General features: G+C 45.5%; 1 pseudogene; it reads right to left on the reverse strand.

Annotated features, from left to right (window-relative positions):
* Positions 1-574: 574 nt before the first annotated feature.
* Positions 575-1375, reverse strand: LOC120646206 (annotated as a pseudogene).
* Between the last annotated feature and the right edge of the window lie 18870 nt (positions 1376-20245).

The raw sequence follows: 20245 nt of genomic DNA on the forward strand, positions 1-20245 counted from the left end.
TCACGCGTGGGGGGTGGGGAACTGTTCATACAGGGCCCACGTGAGGCCCACATACTGTTTATGTGGGACCCATATACTGTTTACGTGGGACCCACATGGACCCCCACATGAACAGTATGTGGCCCCCGTGGGACCAACATACTATTTAATTGGGGGCCGCGCATAATATATTTAACTATTTTTTGTATATGAAAATAATAAAATAATTTTGTATACAATGTACACGTGGTAACTCTACTATTTATTAAATTTTGTTTTCACTTCATAAACTCACAAAATATAATTGAATCATTCATTCATTTCTAATCTTATTTTTTTCTAAAAAATCAATAATTAGTGTAAGCTAATCCATCAAATATACCTACTAACGTAAAAAAAATTCCTACATGTACTATTTATATAAGACCCACGTGGGTTCTGTGTGCTATTTAGGTGGTACCTACGTAATATTCAGTTTGAATCTATGGACAAAATATATTTAATTATTAAACTTGTAAAGTATAATTAAATCGTCGTTCATATTATGTAACAGTTATGTTTGCGACTTGAATTTCATATGTTTCAGTCATGTACAAAATAACTTGAACGGCGCAGCGTAGCGCGCCTACCTATCTAGTTATTATTTGAATTACACAAAATAGAAATGGTGACACCACACCCGAGTGTGCCTTGCTCGCCAAAGCCCTCCTACACGCTTAGGTACATGTCAACCTTGAGCACGGCGTTGTTGTTGCTGGCGTTGAAGGAGTGCGTCCGGATCAGGCCGTACCCGGCGGCGCCACGGAACCTGCCGGTGCCCCCAACAACGGGGAGCTCCCTGACCTCGTCGAGGATGGCGTCCCTGCCCATCACGGCGACGGAACTCCCGTTGTGCCTCCCTGCCGTAAACACCACGTTGGCCGAGAACAGCAGCTGGTCCGGCCGACCGGGACGCCATGAGGTAGAACCCCTGCGCGCGCCCGACGGCGCGGGACGCCGCGTCGGCCCCCTCCGTCAGCACGTCGTCGATCACATACATGTCGCCGAACCGGTTGATGGGGTTGCCCGGTGCCGGCGTTGGTCCCCTCACCGCGCGCACCGCCGTCGCCGGGCTCCCCGCCGATGGCGTCACGGTGTCGTGCATGTAGAACTGGAGGTGCGTGGTCGTGGCACTGTGGGCGATGACGGTAATGGTGGCGAGCGATAGCAGGAGCTGCTGTATGGTTTGATTGACGCCGGCCATGGCGCTAGAGGGAAGGAAAGAAGATCAGGGCAGTAAAAGGAAGCGTGCCGTGGTTGGAAGAAATGCTAGATCATGAGGTTTCGTAGTGTCAGATCACCGGATTGGATGGTGATGGTGTCCTAGTAGAGTAGTCCTGCGGTTACGGTAGATGACAGGAAATGGATGCATCATGATGGTTAAAGCTTTAGCTGGTGCGATAGATGCGCGGTCCCTGGCAAAAAGCACGACATGATCGATCGCAAAGCACGCACCAACGATCGAGAGGTTTGAGAGGGACTTTGCACCTGCGAGGTTATGTGGTTGATCATAGACAAAGTAAGAACGTGCTCCACTGTTGTGTCCAGTCCAAATCCAAGGTTGGTAAGTTCAAGGCCGACCTAACCAACTATGAAGGCTTGTATATGTTTTTTCTAAAAATTTCTTGTTTATTCTTTGTTGACGCCTTTCCTTTCCTGGATCAACACACAAACGCGCATGATCGCACGACGCGAGGAGGAGCTCCTCCTGTGTCTGCGTGGAGCGGTCAGATTGGTCTAAATTAAAGGACCAGTCAGACCGATCACCGAGGTGAACCGGCGAAGTCTGATGAATGCTCGCCCCGGAGAGACCCGTCAGGGCAGGCGCACGTAGGGTTGTTATAGGATCGACATGCTACCTAGAACGCCTTCAAACGTTGCAAAGACGAAGTAAGAACAACAGATAGGAGTTGGAAGAGCTAAAGTTTGGTGATAAAAAGTAGAGACAATAAAATAGTAGATTGGCTTTATATTTGATCAATTGGATGTCTTAATCGGCCGTGACCCTTTATATTTATAGGGCGGGGAGGTCTTACCCCGCAAGAAATCTTTTTACAATATCTAAATATAGAAATCCTTAAACCTTAATTGCAATTGTACTTGCCCCACCGGTCAGATCAGTCGATCGTGCCATACCAGTTACAGGAGTGCGACCGGTCAGACCGCCTAGGCATACCGCTCAGGTTGCCACCAATTTTGATCGTCAATATTATTCATTCTATTATTTATTATATGTCTTTGATATGAAATCACTACCAGATTCATAACTTTTGCTGACGGGGAACTCACCCACTATTTTCCATCTCGTCGGCTAATGTTGGTCGGCAATTCCTCGTCCTTATTTTGGGCTAGCTCTCAGCAACGTCACATGCAAGGTCCAGTCACCTATGGCTATTCGGCCCAAAATGATACCTAAATATGCTTCCCCGTCGGCCACTTGCAGAAAACTCTTAGGAAATGTTGCAATTTCTTTTGTGATCAACAATTTGAAGTTCATGATAGACAATTTTTCATACGAGTCCAATAGAGACAAATTCTACCAAAATTTTAGGTTTCAAAGAGAACTTTGCAGTTGAAGTTTAGGAGTTGTTTACATGCCCAAATAATTGAGCAAAGCTATGGCCAATTAAGGTGGAAGACTGTGGTCTTGTTTGGAGAAATAGTCAAGGGTTATTTTGAGGGCTAAAGTTTAGCCCAATAAAATAATCCTACAAGAAAATAGTCCTTGAGCTGTTTGGATTCCTGAGCTATTTTGTCTTTAATGCACTTTTCTAATCATTGGATCCCCTACACCTACACCTAGATCCAGCCAAATGTGCCCCGCCGTAGCCCTTGGTGTGGCCGTCCTGCTGTGCTTAATGGATCGGGAACTCTTCACTATTCACAGCAGGGCGAGCGGTCGCCCCGCCGAGGACACGGCCGAGAGGTTGCTGGGCTGCGGGTGGAAGGCACCGGTGCAGCGGCGGTGCTGCTGCTGTGAGGACATCGGTAGGCAGACAAGGGACGCCAGCACACGCCTGATCTGGTCCCCGCCCTCAATGACGTGATGCACACCAGCAGGTTCGCCATCCATGCCTCCTCAGTGTCTTTATCATGACAAGGGTCTTCCCGATGTTCCCGAAACGATTTATCTAGGGTTTTCCCGAAAGGTTCATTGTATCTAGGGTCTTCTGATGTTCCAGATGTCAGTGTTTAGCCGCTAAGCTCTCTGAGGTATACCTCGAGGAGATTAATTGTAGGCAGGGACTCACCAGGATCAGAACGTGATGGTGCAAGGAACACAAAGATTTAGACAGGTTCAAGCAGCCGGAGCATAATACCCTACGTCCTATGTGGTGGTTTGTATTGCCTTATGTGTTGTTCGATGTGTATCGTCCGCTTCGGAGGGGTCCCTGCATGCTCTTACATAATCCGGGGGAACAGGGTTACCTAGAAAGTCCTAGCTGAGTACTTTTAGAGTCCTACTCCAACAAGGTCGAGTAGTTTCCTTGTACATCAACTAGTCCTACTGTTATACGAGTAATTACAAGAGGAATAAGGTATATCCATGCGCTATCCCTTACTCTAGAATATTCCATGTCTGTGAGCAGTCCTATTGCCCTGGGTCTGACAAGCCCCCGAGCTCTTCGTAGTCGAGTCCTGCAGGTGTCGAGTACTTCGGAAGACATTTCCGAGTGCTTCGAGTTCTTCTGGAATTCGCCTTTCGATCCTGAAGTCCTGCGAATAGTCTTCCGAGTACTTCATTGACTATATCGAGGCTATGAGGTGCTCAAGCTCCGAATCATCTTTTATATGGTGCGTGATGAACTCGCACTCCATATCGAGTAGCGCCCGAGCCTTAGGTTGAATCGAAGGATTAGGCTGAGGGTCAAATCAGTCTTCTAAATTTTTCAAACTTTCATTTGAAATTCAAATCACCCTTGAAAAAAGTTGTCATTTATGACACATATCCCGTAGCCCCCGATCCTTGAATCTAAATCCCGTGATTTAGGGTTAAGGATCCAAAGTCGTGGCATACTCCATAACTGTACCGTGACCTTTCAACTTCTTGATATTTACAGAATTGCCACTGGTTTGGTTATTTAATTGAGGCGAACCCATCTAGGGTTTCACACTCGCTCTTGCTTTCTTCGATCTGAAGCACCATTGTGTAGCAATCCGTCGTAAAATATTTCCTCCGTTTCCTCAGACCAACTTGTTAATCCCCGAGCTTATGCGGTAGAAGAGACATGTGACCTTCAGGATGGCGCCAAAGAAGTCGAACCGTCAGGGATCTGGAAGAGAGGTAACGATTGCTTACAGCTGGAAGAAAAGTAAGTTGTCAGAAACAGAAATTTCTTCCCTTGTTAGTCGTCGTCTCCTTCACCCTAGGGCAGTTATCCAATAACAACCAGCCGAGGGACATGCTAGGCCCTTTGAGAAAGTTGCAGAGACTGTTTTGTTCAAAGCATTTGTGGAACGCAGTCTAGCAATTCCCGTTTGTGATTTTTTGCGAGGTCTTATGTTCCATTGGGGGATCCAACTTCATCACTTGACCCCTGATTCCATTCTTCATATCGCAATCTTTGTCCATTTGTGCGAAGTCTTCCTTGGAATTTATCCTCATTTTGACCTTTTTAAGAGTCTCTTCTTTTTGAGTCCATTTCCAAATTTCAAAAATATTGCCTGAGTGGGAGGTGCCGATCTTTAGCTCCGCCCAGGGATGTCTAAAAAAATATACTCCATATACTCCCCATCGGCAAATTGGTGACTGGAAAGCCGAGTGGTTTTATATTGATAATCACACTAAAGCACTTCCCGAAAGAATTCTCGTACCTCCTCAACAATGCACTGAATGATATAACCTTGGACAAATCAAAGTTCAGGAAGACGAGCTGCTGCAAAGAGTTGCTGGTTTGAGAAATAAGGGAGTGATTGGAGCAACAGTAGTTTTCCCCTGGCTTGGAAGACAGATTCAGCCATTGCAGAAGCATTGCCATCTTGGATTTGAATACTCTGGTCTTACCGACTCCTCTCGATTTTCCTCGGAAAGGATTTATGAAGAGGAAGCCATGGTACTTGTTCAACGTCTTTTTGAGGGTGTGAACTCTGCTGCAAAGATCCCTCAATTGTATCACTTCCGAAATCCTTCAGACCTGGTAATGATCTGAACTATCAAGTAGTTTCCTGGCTTGTATTTGTGTTTATATGCTGATTATTGCCTGTTTTGCAGAATGACTTGTTGGTCTTTCGGAGTGATCCGGCATTGCCTGAAATTTTCCGGCCACTCCACCAGACGCCAAGCTCACAGTAACCAGCCATTGGTTCTCATCCAGACCCGGCTGACTTAGAAGCATTGTCAGACACTGATTCTGATGATCGTGTCACCCATGCAGAAGATGCGAAGGGTAAAGCGGGAGTTGTCGAATCCTTTAAACGGGACAGAAGTCCAGAAGGAGAAACTGGGACTAGTTGTCCCAAAAAGCCGAGGACAACAGTACGCAAGAGGAAGGCCAGCTTTGCCATCAGGTAACTAGTCGAGTAGCATATCTCAAAATATAGTTTTGCTCTTATTGAAATCCCGTCTGGTGAGACAATTGTTCCACCATATAATGGTTCAAAGAAACTTCCAGTTGCTCGACTGCTTTACATGGACGAACCAGTAGGTGAAGAGGAAAAACTTGTTGAGGAAGGGGAATCTGATGATGACTTTGTAGAAGAAATAAGGGCATCCCCTCCTCCTTGCAAGTACAATCATGATGAAGATCTTGAGGAGGATCTGCAGCTGACGCTTTGAAAAAATTCCAAGTGAATATCCGTGAATTCTCCAAGTTTTCTGTGGTGAGTACCAAATTGAATACCATCCTGTTGTACATATATGAAAAGGTTGGAATCTAATTGTATTTCTTTCTGCAGCAAATGGTCAATCGATCATATCTAAAATCACAGAAACTGAAAGAGACGGTTGCGGATCGTCAGAAGATCAGCTTGCTCGAGAAAGGGAATGTTATCCTGAAAAAGGACAAAGCATCGCTCGAGCGAAAAGTAGAATTATTAAAGGAAGTGATTCAGAAAAACCAAGGTAACTTCCTGTAGAGTCTTGTGGTGTATTTCATTGTTGATTCGCCATATTGTTGACATTTGTTTTGTATGATCAACATCGGGCTGCAAGGGGACCGGGTCAAACCTTTTCCAACGTCGACCCGCTCCTCAAATCAGCCGATGGATCAAAGCGGACCGACCCTAAGAAAAAGAGGAGCGGCAGGGTCATTATCCTATTGACCCCCGGAGACCCTAGGGTCGAACCTCCACTCTTAAATGCTTCTTGCCGCAGCCTGGTTCCGTGAGCGATTCCTGCTCCTTGCAATTTCTCTGTTGTTTAATCATTGAGCAAGTATATGCATGCATCAAAGAGGTCGCTAGTGCTGAGAGTTAATCAGCCATTAGCCCTCCCGCTCTGTTAAGTTTTATTTTTGCATGTGCACTATGACTTGCTAGACTAGCCAGCTAGCTAGGGAGGTTCAACCCGTGGTGCTCCACGGATCATCTCTGGCCAAATGGAAGGAGGGGCGGGTTGACACTTGACCCTGTCTTTGATGAAATGGGGCAGCGGATCAGCATCAGGAGCACCCCGCTCCGCCCCCTTTGCAGGCCGAGATCAACAGATGGAACTGAAATTCACAAGAAGTCCATGGAGGCTCTCCAGAAAGAGCTACTGGAACTGAAGACAGCTACTGAAGCTGTAGTCGACTATTGATCCCGTCGACGGTTCTGCATCAAATTGCAGGACTTTAGTAGAAAGGCTGCGTGGAGCTCCTCAACATATTGCGAGCTATTTACCCGAGAATTCCAGGAATTATGTAGCACAGGTTCTAGGGCTTGTCAAGTCCTATTGGCCTTCAGCGAAAATAGCTCTTCTTGGGGATGGTATGTCTGTCGAATGTAACGACGACAAATTCGCCAAGTATGTTGAAGAAGCCGAGCCTGTAGCTGATCAAATTGTAAAGATGTTGGAGCAATAACTGAAGATTGTATGCTCTTGATCCCTTGTAAACATATGTGCCTATAGTGATATTTGCATGCCATGGTTACTTTAATCAAACTATCTTGTTATTTTTATCACAGGCTTGTCTTTTGGGTTATGGAGAGCATAGCTCCTAGTCCAACTACTCCAGGAACCATGTTCTTTGGACTTGTTGTAGCAAAGAATTGGTACTCAATGTAGTTATTGGAGTAACTGTTGGTACTTAGTAACGTCACGAATAAAATCCGCAAGCGCACGGATACCGCTGTAGCTTTCACCGAAGAGTATTCCAGGGTATTGTATCCACTGGGGAATGTGAGTGCACTATCTAAGGATTCAGGCTCATCCAAGGACACACACGCCGGTGTAGGAGAGATAGAAGAGAGGACTTTCTAAGATCTAGAAACAATGTTTAGAAGAAGAGATCACGTCGCCGTTATACTTCGAGCTACTGGTTTCGACCGACTTATACAAGACGATAGATCCAATAATACGTGCTCTATCCAATATCCGAACGTGGAGGATTACTAGGGCTTGAACAGGGCTATCACCACCTTCTGACTACCTCTACAAACCGTGGGACTATCAGACAACTAAGTGGTATAGTCCAGCCTAGACACCACGTCTACACCTTTCCCTACTAACCTTAGCCCTGGCCAAGACTTGCCTTTTCTTTCCGGGGTCTTAAGCTAAGATCAAATACTACTCTCTAAGTATACACATCAACTAATATAAGGCAGAGATGATAACTTGCAATCTAAACTCTAAATCTAAATAAGAAAGTCTCGAACACTTATAACCGAATAAGCGTCCGTCGAGGTACAAGCGGAGAAGAGTGCCGACAAACCCGGCACTTCCCCCAACTCCTCCTCACTCTCCTCCTCCTCTTCTACACCTCCTAGACTACCTAAGCATCTAGGATGAAGGCCTCAATTTCCAAGGAAGAAAGGTGAGTTGAGTGCTGTGTGGGGTGTTGTGTTTCATTCCTTCACCCCCCTTAGTATTTATAGGAGGGAGCCACGGCCAAGGGGAGCTCAATCTGCAGGTGTACCTCCAAGAACCGACCTATACATCTAATGAGCAAGCTCCACATGGCAGACTTGAGGCGGTGGGGCCCACTGGGCCGTCGGCCGACCAGGGTGGTCGGCCGGCCACCCAGTGGGGCCAACGACCTTCCCCTTTGTCCCCACGGGGTGTTCTCTAGGCCCACTTGTAATTGGCACTAGTCTTGGCTTCTAGTATGTCGGTTTCTTGCTCTGGGGGCCCTCTAATCCATGTTCTGACATGTGTCGTGTCCTGATTCACTGGAACGTCGTGTCTTAGATCATGCCACACCATTATGCTACAAAATTAGCTAAAAATCACCTGCACACATTCTAGAACATCATCTGTAGAATTCGTTAGTAACTAAGTCTACCCTAGCATTTATTACACATTATGGTTCAATTTTGTGCAGGAGTTGATGGTCAAAATAGGTCGTTAGTGACCATCAACAAGATCCCCCACACTTGGCCCTTTGCTCGTCCCGAGTAAAGGTCAAGACTGAGGTGCCTTGGCATCTTTCTGATAGAATATCCTGCACAAAAGTTATTCCATACCTTGCTTTTGCTTGTGAACTTGAATGTGTCTACCATGATGTCTTGAGTTGTTGAAGAACGGAATGATCTTGGCTTCAGGTGTCATTCTGTCATGCTGCCAGACTTTGGGATTTTTGAAAGAATTTTCATAGAAAAAATGTTCACGGTCTTACTCTCTCCTCTGGATCTCTCAACGTTACTCATAACTTCTTACCAAAACTTACCCTTACTCTACTTCACCGGCCTTGATGGCATATGTGGAGTTTAACTGATAGGGTAGAAGGGCATCTGCTTGACTCAAATCTGTTGCAAGGTCAAAGATTGGATCCATAGGTTGATACTTATGTTTACGGAATTATTAGGCTAGTGCACAGATAATGACCTGCTCCTTTTCATATTTGACTTTATTTGTTGGGTCATGCTTCTTTGGCATGCCATCTTTTCTTTCACTCTTTTTTTTTGGGTCATGCTTCTTTGGCATGCCATCTTTTCATCTCTCTCTCTCTCTCTTCTTCTTTTTTGAATACTATTGTCAAATAGTATTTAAGGAGCGTGGGTTTCGTCTGAACATATAACCTTTAATCAGGAGCGCAAACAAAGTAAACCATAATGGGTCACAAAATTTGATCAAGCTCAATATGCAGTCAAGAGACATATGCATGGGATTTTCAAGTGGAAAGTAACATATGGCTTTGGTAGGATGGCGTAAAGAGGAAAGACCATGAACTTAGTTTTGTTTTTATAAATAAAATTCCCAAACTGGTCAACATGAAAGAGATGAACAACTTTCAACCAGACATATCACGTTAGTCAACAGCTAAGCATCATGGGATCTTATAAGATCTGGTTCACAAACTTAAGCGCAGCATGAAAAACATTTATGCAAGCATCTATCGGGAACTTCTGTTAGCATATTCTTAAATAATTTCAGATATTCGGAACATTATGCTCATGTTTGGAAACGCTAAAGGGAGGAAACAAGTGAGGTAGTGCAAACTCAGAAGTCGGAGCGAGAGGTGAGCGTGACGTGTGAATGTGATGGTAGTGTGAATGCGCAACGTCACGGGATCTCCCCCGCACACTTGTTTTCGACCTACTCATTGATCATAGACAAAACAAAATATGAAGATAAAGGTGCTCTGCCGGCATTAATACCGGGGAGCCAAAGTTTTCAAACCAAACAAACTAAATGAACCTGGGGCGCGACTAAACCAAACTGAACCTAAATGAAATGATGAAAGACTAGCGCCCGAACTAAACTAATGATAACGAGGGGTTTCATCTAAGATCACTACTCAAAGTTCTAGATTCCTAGTGCCTTCACTAAGCGATCCATCTTATCATCATGGTACTCCATGTAGAGGTAGAGATCTTCTTGCATCTCCCTGATTTCTGACCTCAACCTCTGCTAAGATGTGTTCAATCTGACGTTGGCCATCTGAGCCTTTCTGAGCTCATTGGAAAACTCTCCCATCTCTGTCTTCTCTTGATAATCTTCTGCCTTGGCCGGTGGTCGCACTCCAAAGATTGTGAGACGTGACTGGAGTGGTGGCTCATCAGGAGATATCTTGTTGCGCCGGTAGTCGTGGCTGATTACCCGGCCCTCTTTGGTCACCCAAGATTGCACGTATTCTTCATTGGGCTTTAGCCTTTGTCTGGGTGCATTCTCATCTTGAAACAGTTTGACTGCGAAGACTTCCAACTTCTTCTACAAGGGTCTGTTCTGCAGTTAGCGCTGCCATCCCTCCGCGGGAGGTGCTTCACCAGGTGATGGAGAGCCACCAGAGAAGCCGGGAGCCGAGTGGGCACGTGGGGCCATCGGCCGACTACCGTGGTCGGCCAACCTACCCCTGGTGCCTCTCAGGTCCCTCCTTCTGGGGGTGCTTCGAGGCGTTGCTGGTGAGGCCATGGATACAGAGAAAACCTCTTCTTGAAGGGCTTCCGCGAAGTATTGCTCCATGGGGCTGAGAGGATCGTCTCGGCGGGATTCCAGCGCGACGAATGGGACTATCTCATTATTGGCCATGACAGATGGTTTATGGGATGCTGGTGGATGTCAATGGGGGTTTTGAGGAGTAGATGAAACAAGGTAGGGAAGAGAGGGTTTTAGGTTTTCTGGGGAGAGGCACGAGAACTCCTCTTTTCTCCTCGGGATCACCATCTTCCCTCATGGATTTGGGCTCAGGATGGGTCAAGGAGGCCATGCACCAAAGCTGGGCCACATTGGGGCCACCCCATGGTCGGCCGACTGTGGTGGTCGGCCGACCATGGCTGGGCCCCAGCGGGCCCTAGCTTGTGCTGGTCAGCAGGTGGGGTCGAGTAGGTTAGAGTTATAATGGGCCCACCTGCCCTTTTGGCCTATAAGGCTCTTAATTGGATATAAACATGTGATTGACTAAGTCAATCACGCCTATCTCTTCGTCAAGTGCTTTGTTATGATCTAGGAAGAGCTTGAGTCGTTGACCGTTTACCTTATAGGCATTACCGTCGTCATCTTGTATCGTGATAGCACCATGATAGTCCCAGCCATTTGCTTCGTAGCTTTTCGTGACCAAACAACTTGACCCTGAAATTGAAAAGTAATTCCTTGTCTCCTGGGTTGAAGTGTTTGGGCTTCAACCACTTATCGTGCCATCTCTTGGTTCTTTCTTTGTAGATCAATACACTATGATAAGCTTTGTCTCTCCATTCCTCCAATTTCGAGATCTGACGCTTCCGGTACTCTCCGGCTTGTTTTAAATCCATGTTCCATTTCCGGATAGCCCAGTGCGCTCTGTGCTCCAGCTCTACGGGTAAATGGCAAGTTTTCCCATTGACGAGCTGGTAGGGTGACATTCCAATGGGTGTCTTGTATGCTGTACGGTATGCCCATAGTGCATCCGGCAGTTTCAGCTTCCATCCCTTCCCCATCTCATTCACGGTCTTCTGTAGAATATTCTTGATCTGTTTGTTGGATGTTTCTGCTTGACCGCTGGTCTAGGGGTGATACGGAGTCGCGATGTGGAGAAGATATTGAGTCACTTTAGCTACGTGGATAGCAAGCCTTCTCCAACTCCTTATGAGCCCATAATGATACTCTAAAAGAACAAGAAGATTGCGAAAGTTTAGCTGAGATACTCCCGGGTAATTGGTTCACTCATGTACTTAGCTAGCGCAGTGAGACCCGACATATCATTTACTGTGAGCAAATTGAGCAGGTTCATGTCCAACTCGGAAAATGATCATTAGCATGCACTTGAAAGGGTTATGCACTATCTAGTTGGTACTATGAGTTATGGGATTCACTATTCTGAGCACCCCGCTGTGCTTGAGGTTATAGTGATTCGAACTGGATATCTGATGCTAATAATCTTTATGCCACGAGTGGGTGTCAGACCCAGGGCCGCAGGACTGCTCACGGGCATGAAATATCCTAGAGTAAGGGATAGCACATGGAAAACACCTTACCTCTCTGTAACTACTCGTACAACAGTAGAACTAGTTGAGTACAAGGAAACTACCCTACCGACTCGGAGTAGAACTTTTCTAGTACTCGGCTAGGACTTTCCATGTACCCCTATCGCCCCAGATTATATAAGGGCAGACAGGGACCCCTCCGACACATCGAACAACACCTAAGAGAATACAAACCACCACACAGGACGTAGTGTATTATGCTCCGGCGGCCTAAACCTGTCTAAATCCTTGTGTTCCTTGCACCATCGCGTTCTGATCCCGGCAAGTCCCTACTCATAACCACTCTCCTCAGGATACCCCTCGGAGAATCCGACGGTAAAACACCGACAGCTGGCGCCCACTATGTTGGCACCTACCAACGTCACCTAGCGATGACGCCCGCAGACACCAATTTGGGACGGCAGTATTTCATGAACCACAAATAGATCCGCAAGTGCCCGGAATACCGCTGTAGCATTTTACCCGAGAGTATACCGGGGTGTCATTTATATTTCCGCAGGGAAGGCGATGAGTGAGAGAATATATAGATCAGTTGGTGAGCTCTATCTAGATTGGATATTCTCATGCATAAACATGGGTAAGATAATAACATGGTAGGAGGTAGTGTGACACACACACAAACTATTCTCTCGAGGTAGTGTGACACACGCACAAACTACTCGCTATCGAAGTAACGTGAGGAGCCCGTACACCCCGGCGACTTTATGTACCTCCTACCCCCCATACCGAACGTGGAGGATTACTAAAAGGCACGGACAGGGTTGTCACCACCTGCCGGCTACCTCTACAAACTGTGGGTATAGTTGACATCCAGCAACTCTTAGCTAATCTAGACACCATGTCTACACTAGTAAGGGATATTCTAGTGTCCCGCGCGGAGCCCCCACCCTCCGGATGGATAGACATCACACTAGAGCAATCATATGAATACTAGAGCAGTTGATAGAGTTCTAAGAACAAAAGACTAACCATCTCCAGCACAGGGCGATCATGCAATGCAAGCATTGAATAATAACGCAACCATGACAAGAAGCATATACTCGATAATTCAGAATATACTTCAAGCACATATCGGTAACCATAGTCTAATTCTATTACAAACGATCAAATATTACAAGAGAGAGCTAGAGATGAACCCATACCAGATTCTCGAGCAACTCCGGTGACTCGATGACTCGTAGACTTCTCCTAAACTCCACTAAGCCTAAAGACTATGCAAGGAATGCAAGAGAGGAAGAGGTGTGTGGTGTGTGTGTGTTGTATTCTCTACCCCCCCTTTGTATTTATAGTAGGGAGACACAGACTGCAGCACCCCAAACCGACATTGTGAGCCAACAGGAAAGCGCCACGTGCCTTGGTTGAGGCGGTGGGGCCCACGGGCCTGGCCGGCCGACCAGGTAGGTCGGTCGGCCTGCCCGGGCCGCCAACCGCCCCCAACTTCTTCTGGCATGCTGTGTTGGGCCTCCCCTTGTCCTAAAGTTGAGGCACGGCCTGCCCCAGCTGGGTTTGCTTCAGTTCTTGGGCTTCACTTGGTCCATTTGAGTTTGAATCGGTACTCTGATATTTTCTGTGATTTTCTACTGGGCCAAAGTGTGCTTGTGACCTGCATATTAGCTCAAAAACCGATCTTGCATATTCTAAATGTTAAAGTGTGATTTTAGGGATTTATTGGATATAGGTGCATGTAAGAAATGCAAACTCTCATGATTTTTTGATCAAGTTGACACCTGGAAATGGTCATTAGTGAGCGTCAACACACTGTGGGGCTTCTCGCCGACAATCACCAGAGGAATTCGATGGCATCCTTCGACTTCGGCTTCCCGGCAATCGAAATTCGTGGGGCAATCGACGCTTGTGGGACTGTGTCGCTGATGCATCAGGAGGTTTCTCTAGCCACCTGATCGACCCCGCAACCACGAAGACGCTCCGGCAAGAACAACTCGGCGAAATCGCTTCCGCCGCGATCCTTCTTCCTAGAATCACAGAAGAAATCGAGAACTTGTCCTTATCGGACATGAATTCAACTCGTTTCCCTCTTGGATTGGGAAATTCGATCGCATCATACTCTGCGTTTGTCCACCGGAGAGGTCCAATCAGGACTCAGACTGCTCCCCGGTTCGATTCCTACCCGGACTCAGACGACGATTTCGATCCCGACTCGGACTTGCTCAACTACCCGAATCTGACCATCCTGACGACACCACAAAGCCGAGTCATCTACTGGAAGTACTCAGAATCTGCTAACGCAATTAACAATGCTCGGCTAGTAGCCTGCCTATGGGACCTTCCCTACCAGTTGGGCAGACCGCTCTCTCCAGTCAGAGGAGAAGAAATTGCCGACACTGCTCTGGTCGATTATAGAACAACTCATTCGACCCTAGATAAACAAGTGTATGTCTCGCTTCACGGAGAAGAAAGTGCACTCAGTTCTCGGGCTGATCAATATGCCAACGAGAATCTAGACCAGATATCAGATGATGAGCTATCAGTTAACGCTCCACAAGACGAATCTCAACAAGATATGGATAGCCGGCGACGACGGAACCGCCGTCGTGCCATTCGCAGACAGAACGCGACTGCCTCGAGCTCAGTGTGCTCCAGTTCCACACGGACCACATAACTTGCGACGAGACTTCAACGAAGCAGCCGACAATGCTTTCTGCAGCCCGTTGATCAACCTAGCCGAGGTGGCCATATTAATGCATGGCTTACCACCACCCCAAATCCGTGAAATTCAGCGCCTGACCAGAGATGCCCTGCATCAAATTGGAACACAGAACCAAGCTCCATATGCTTGCCACAATAGTCGGACTCCTGCTCAACAGAAAGGCAACCAGGAAGCAAATCAAGACAGTCACCCGCGTGGCCTGCCCCTGCCTATGTATCTAGATGAGAGCCATCATGCCGATCCTTCGAGATGTCGCTACCTCTACCCCAATGACGCATGGGATATCATCAACGCCAGGCGTCACAGACGCCGTACAGATGAAACTGATCGATTCCTAGCCTTCAGTCAGAATATAAACTAAGCTGAGTACCCGACCGATTTTAACCCAGTCAACATGCAGAATCTAAAAAAGTACGACGGCAAACAGGATCCCCGTCAATGATTATGGATCTACTCGACTGCTATCGAAGTAGCAGGAGGGACAAATTCTACTAAAGTCATATACTTCCCGATGGCTCTAGATTCTGCTCCCCTCACATGGCTCGAGAGCTTAAGACATGATTCAATTCAGTCATGGGAAGAATTGAAAAAAGCTCTTCATCGACAACTTTCAAGACTCCATTCATCGCCTAGCTACTCGCCACGACCTATGACTGTGCAAACAAGAGCGTGGCGAATCCTTGAGATCATACATAAAGAGGTTCTTCGACATGCGAGCTACCATCACCAACATAGCAGATGATGATGTGATCGACTGTTTTCACGACAGCCTCTCCACCTAGCAGCTATATTGTGACTTCGGAAGGAACAGACCCCGCTCAGTCGTGGCACTTTGGGACATGATGTTGGGATGGGCCGACCAAGAAGAACAAGAACACGATCGCTTCCCCCGCCGCGACGATAACAACCAAAAACACAATGGAGATCCGCGATCAGATAGAGGCCAACGCAACTCTGACAAGAAGTGAAAGCCGAAAGACACAGTGGCTACAATTGATCGGGGCCAACGAGGCAAGAAGGGAAATCAGCAAGACAATTTCCAAAAACTACTCGCAAGACCTTGTCCTTTACATCCTAAAGGAAAGCACACGATCCTCGAATGCATAAACCTTCGCAAGTCTCTGCAAGAGCGTCAGATGGAAGAGGACAAAAAGAAGAAAGACAAGCAGGATGATCAAGATGGCGATAAAGATGGAACCATGGGATTCCAGCAACCTGCCAACAGGGTCAACATGATCTATGGAGGAGACTCTTCGTTCAACAGGAGGAATTTGAAATTGGTTTGGGGAGAAATACTAAAGATAGAACCAGCCGTTCAGAAACCAATGAGGCATAGTGAGATACCGATCACCTTCTCAAGAGAAGATGAGTGGACCAGCTTCTCCGAGCTAGGAAAATTTCCACTCGTTCTGGACCCAGTGGTGGCGGGTTCCATACTTACTCGAGTACTCATCGACGGAGGCAGTGGCTTGAATCTCATCTTCATGAGCACAATTACAAAGATGGGACTCAACATCTCCGACAAAATAAAACCAAGAAAATGTGTCAATCCAGATTTTTAGGGGTTAAAAATATAAATTTTGTGTTGATTTAAAAATTCAAACCATGATTTCCAGAGCAAGGGTATTTTTGTTATTTCGGAAAAATGCAAAGTCCTTTTTATAAAATAGTTTTGCAAAAGGCAAAATTTCAAAATTTATGAGGGGTTAAAATACATATTTTGTTTTTCACTTTTACCCTCATAAAAAGTTATTTTTAAGCTTAGGGCTACCCTTGCAATTTTAAAAATAAAGCTGTGTTCTTTTGTATTTTAAAAGATTTGACGGATTTCAAAATATTTCAAAATCCTTTGATCTAGTGAAAATTTGCACAACTTGAAAGTTGTAGATCCTGAAAAGTTACACAACTTTCATTTTGGACATTTTTTAATTTGAGCCCTAAAACAGTTTAAAATTTTACATTTACAGAAAAGCCCTTGGCTTTTTTTTTTGCAAAACAAGCCGTGGAAATCTCTTTCTTCTTCCTCCCATGGCAGAAACAGAGGCGTCGCCGTCGCCGTGGATTCACCGCCGCAGCCGGTCTTCCCGTCCCCAGACTCACCGCGCCGCCTCGGGTGAGTCGCCAAAACCCTCTGCTGCTGCTTCTTTCCCCCTCCGCCTGCGCATGCGCCACGACTGCCGCACCTGCCACCTCGCCGGCCCGCCGCTGGAAAGCCAGAGCCCCGCCCCTGGTTCGCCGCTCCATCACCCCTATCCCCAGCGGACTCATCTCCTCTTCCTTTGCCTATAAAAGCCAGAGCTGGGCCTCCCTTGCACACACACAGGCCCAGCACGGCCGCCGACCGCCATTAACACCCCGAGCTCGAGCTCGTAGCCAAACTCACCCCTCCACCCCATCCCGGACCAATTCAGCACCTCAGTGACTTTCACCTCCTCCTCATGAAGCTTCTGAGCCCAACTGCCCATCCCAGACCTCATCGGAGCCTCGCTGCCGATGGACTAAGCCATCACCGGCCGCCGGTCGCCGTGGCCCCATCACTCCCGGCCACCTTTCCTCGCCCGAAGCCACCTACAGCTACGCCATGGCCCCCTCGTACTCCCTGGCCACTCTCCTCTCCCCGCCGGCCAGCCAGTTCGCCGGGATTTGGCCGGAACAGGACCTTCCTGGCCGGCCATGGCCACAAGGACTGGATTGCAGTGATTGAAATTCTTCTAAGGTCCTTTCTGGAAAAGTTCAGAACCCTTTCTATTGTTTTTCTTGTGAAATTTCAAAATTCCTAGAAATTTGTAGAAAAAAATAGAAAAATGCCAAATTAATTTTGTTGTGCTCCTCTTGACTAGCTTTACAACTTTGGTTACTAAAATTTGTATGAAAATTTGTATTTTGTGCTCTAGTTTAATTATTAGCAAATAAGTATTTTATTTATATCTTTTTAACCATAATCTTGTTATGCTTGATTTTTGAAAGATGTAATCTATGTGTTATGCATAGTTTTGTATAAAAATTATGATCCAAATGCTTGAACTTTGCTTGTTATTTTATGTGATTTGTTTATTTCTAACATATACACTTGTTTATTTTATTAAAGTATGTTTTTGTTAATTTATTAGGGTCATCTTTTTATCATGAGCTCTACAGATCACGTGTAGGTTATGATAATTTTTAGGAGAATTTTTAGCACTGTTTCATTTGAGTTTTGCATTTTATGTTTGCTTTAGAATATCATCCTTTTTGTTTAAGTGTAAATTGCTTTGCTATTTCATGAGATCATACCCTACTTAATTTAAAACCCTAGTTGTTGAATTTTCTTTTGAATTGAAATTTTAGATTTAAATTCAACCCACCCCATGTTCCTATTTAGAACTACCCTTTCTTTTCCTTGATTTCAAACCATGTTTCCTAGAGTAATTAGTTTTGTTATTTTATGAATTACTTGTGTTCACTTTTACTCTATAAACGATTGCCCAGTAAAGTAACACATTTAAGCTTGGTCTTAAATGTTTACCTTATTGGATAACAACTTTTTAGTGAAGGAAAGCTATACTTCAGCACTTTACTAATTTCGAGTACTGCATTGCGTATAGAAATAATCTCGCTAGTCAACGGAACGTACGCACTCATCCAGGAACCCGACGAGAATACTTCTGAAGTCCAAGTCAACATTACGGAAGATAATGAAGACCGAAACATGAATCCGGAGTCCGAAAGTGAACTACATGACGTCCAACCAACATTGCGGAATTAACTGAAGTCCCGAACCCAGATTCGGAAGAGCTAAAGTTTATTGACTCTATAGATACCAATAAAGGCAAGTCCCGGTGCATAATCCTATTATTTCAAATTATGCAACTTATTATCATTTACTTGTGCATTTAACTTATTGGAGTTGAATGAAAACCTTAGATGCATAGTTCTATGTACCTATTATTTGAACACTAGAAATAGAGTTCGACTAGATGCTATGCTAATAGGACCGGTAAAAGTCGAGTGATTGTTGCCTGTCACTCGCGAGTTTTATAGGAGTTTATTGTTTACTTTCTGCAATCACTATAAGGACTTTGTACGGATTGGGTTACTAGTTTTAACTAGTTTCATGGTGGAAATCTCTGTGTTAATAAAATTTTGCTAAGGCCGCAGTGTGTGGTAGTGTTGATTAAGCGTTTGAAAGTACTAGCCACATGCCATAAATATGGTACGCGGCAAGCCTAGTAACCAATCGGCCCGGCAAGTGGACATATCTCCTACTCTCTTTTTGGGATAGGATGAATAAAATGAATAAGATGGAACTTGTAGCGCTACGCTACGACTATGAGGGATGAGGTCTGGAGCCCTATAGTCGGGGAAAGATACGGCTATGAGGGACGAGGTTGGTGCCTTATAGCTGGGGAGAGTGGCACTGATCCACGAACCGGAATGAAAGGCAAATGGTTGCTTGGGAGTGACTCAACAGTGCTCCAAGTGTGTGTGTTAGGTTTACCTTGCAAGGATTGAAATTTGGTTCGAACTGTTCCGCCTCTCACGGATATTGAGACTGCTTAATCTCTTTGCCACATAGAGTAAAAAGTGGAACAATGACGATATTCAATCTTATTGGATGCAATTAATTTCCCTACCATGCTTGTATAGATAGGTGCAAACCTAGAATAGTTAATGAAACTAAAACTTGAAAGCTAAAATTTGAAATTAAGGACCTACTCTTTGTTGCTTTTCAGCAAAAGAAACCCCAGAGCCTTCATAAGCCTTGCATGTCTAGTTAAAGGGTTATTATATACCCTTAGACGGGTCAGTCTTGCTGAGTATTAGTATACTCAGGCTTGCTTTTAACTTTGTTTTCAGTTAACTTTTGGAATGCTTGGTGAGATTGACATCATGTACGGGCTTCATCATGATGTCATATATCGTCGCTAAATATCGTTTTCTTTCCGCTGTTTATAAACTCTGAAGAACTTACCTACTTTCAAATTTCTGAGGTACTCCATTTGAATTCCCAAACTCAGTTTATAATAACATTTACTATTGAAATTGGTTATTGTAATCTCTGGGCTCACCTTCGAGTGAGGTATGTTGTTTCGATCCGAAATACAATGGTTTTATCGGGATTTTACCCGACAGACGGTCAGATTATTCCGTTTGAAGTGTGTGTTAACCATTTTAGCAGAAATAGGTGATGGTTAGCGCATTTAAACTATATTAATTTTGGCGGTTCTGCCAGAACAAAGCTCCCTTCTATGGCATTGTGCTAGGAAACACTTCATTCCCAATCGGCACTGTGGTACTCCCAGTCACTTTCGGCACCCTGGATAACTAACGAACAGAGCTCATTAATTTGAAGTGGCAGACTTCGAATCCTCATATCATGCCATACTCAGACATCCAGCTTTGGCCAAATTTATGGAAATTCCTCATTACATCTATCTTCTTCTAAAGATGCTAGAAAAAACGGGAGTTCTCACCTTCCACGGAGATCTTCAGAGGTCTTTTGAATGTGAAAAAGAAACTATCACCTATGCTTCCACCAGTCAA

This window comes from Panicum virgatum, chromosome 8K (genome assembly GCF_016808335.1).
Source record: "Panicum virgatum strain AP13 chromosome 8K, P.virgatum_v5, whole genome shotgun sequence".
Classification (NCBI taxonomy): domain Eukaryota; kingdom Viridiplantae; phylum Streptophyta; class Magnoliopsida; order Poales; family Poaceae; genus Panicum; species Panicum virgatum.